We start from the raw sequence: 1854 nt of genomic DNA, 5'->3' as shown, positions 1-1854 counted from the left end.
CCAGGACCAGAAGTCAGCAGAATTAGAATAGCTAATGCAGAAGCCAAATTATCTTTGCAGATGACATGATGGTATACTTAGAGAATCCTAGACAATCAACTAAAAAGTCACTAGGGACAATTCACAACTTTAGCAAAGTTGCAGGATACAAAATAAATCTACATAAATTCCATCAGCATTTTTACATATTACCAACAAAGTCCAGCAGCAAGAGACACAAAGAGAAATTTCAGGCTGTCGCCATTGGTAGTTAATACTCTTCCAAGAAAACATAGACCTCAGCTACTTCTAGCCCACGCCCTGGTCTCTTTGACCTTCTGGCCCTGAGTGGTGAGAGCAATGGCCCCAGAGGCAGCAAGATGAATGTGGGCACAGCACACAGTGAGATTAACCCCAATACAAGTGTGATGAACAGTTAAGGCATCTGGCTCTCATAGGTGCTGGCCATTGGACTCCTCCATGTTGTGCTGCTCAGTATTCCTTTTGTCAGCATCCTGGACCCTCACCAACCTCATCCACAACATGGGCATATACATCTTTCTACATACAATAAAAGGGAATTTTTTACTACATATTGATCAGGGGAAGGCACAGTTGCTAACTCACTGGGGACAAATGAACTGTGGTGTACAATCCATGGCCTCCAGTAAGTTCCTGAGCATTATACCAATTGTGCCTTATTTCCTAAACAGCTTCTATACAAAATATGACCAACTCCACTTTATCCTCAACCTATGTCTCTGATGAGTGTGCTGAACCCCAATCTGCTTCAGCTCCATGGCTCTAGATTTTGGGGACTGATAAGTACTAAGGGCCCATCTCCCTCCTTGACCTGCCCTAGAAGAATCTGAGGAAATGAAGATGAAGGGAGATTCCATGCATGTCTCCAGAAACTGGTGTTGAGCTTATGGGACTAGTTAAAGCTCTTCCTTCCTCTTCCTTCTCCTACCTTCCCCTCTGTAGTGAAGACAGAGCAGCCTTTAATGGGGTTAGAGAAGGAGGTTCTCCCCCATTGCCCCTCCTCTCTCAATGGCTTTGTTCCCTTTTTGATTTTCCCAATTTGGATAAATAGTAAATGTGAGAGGGATGTGTGGTACTTCAGTGAGTCCACCTACTTGGGCTGACGAGGGACAGAGGATTTTGGGAAACACATCATTCACTGTAACTCTGGACAATGCATTTTAACCCATCCTACCCGCCAGGCAGGGGGCAAAGGGAAAGGCAAAGCCTCTAGATTATATTTCACTTTATCAATTCTCTTAGTTGACTCTCAAAAAGAAAATGAGAATCTTTGTGAGAAAGAGAATGTGTGTGTATGTGAGAGAGAGCAAAGAGAAAGAGAAAAAGAAACAGTATGACTCAATGTGTGCAATTCAACCTTTCAGGGCAAAACAATGTCTGTCTAGACCCCCAAGTCAAGTCCATTAGGCATACAAAAGATCAAGGAAAAGGTAGTTAGGCATTCAGGAGTAGAGAAGGTACTATGTGAGTGAGGAAAGAATCAGGGGTAGCTTAGTCTCCCAAAAGCTGGGGTTTAGCCTAGGCTGGGGCTGGGATCTGTGTGTGTCCAGGGAGGGTAAAGGAGGTCAGGATGGTGATCCTGGAGGTGAGCTAAAAGGAGAAAGTTTCAGATAGAGGCTCATTTTCTTGGTTTTTGGACCAGTTTCTAAGGGAGAAGGCACAGAGAACTCAAATTGGTGTTTGGGGCCATAATGTTTTGAAGAGGGACTGGTGAGTCCTCAGCAGGACTGGTATAGACATCTATTGATGTGGGTCATAAGGGATGGGGATCCCACAGAAGCCACTCTGCCCTAACATGAAATACAATTGCCTTTGGAATTAAGTGGGGTAAGG

General features: G+C 44.3%; 1 pseudogene; it reads left to right on the top strand.

Moving 5' to 3' along the window:
- Positions 1 to 347: 347 nt before the first annotated feature.
- On the top strand, positions 348 to 851 carry LOC127547136 (ORM1-like protein 3; annotated as a pseudogene).
- Positions 852 to 1854: the final 1003 nt, after the last annotated feature.

This window comes from Antechinus flavipes, chromosome 1, assembly GCF_016432865.1.
Source record: "Antechinus flavipes isolate AdamAnt ecotype Samford, QLD, Australia chromosome 1, AdamAnt_v2, whole genome shotgun sequence".
Taxonomy (NCBI): domain Eukaryota; kingdom Metazoa; phylum Chordata; class Mammalia; order Dasyuromorphia; family Dasyuridae; genus Antechinus; species Antechinus flavipes.
This window is presented reverse-complemented; position numbering and strand designations above follow the sequence as displayed.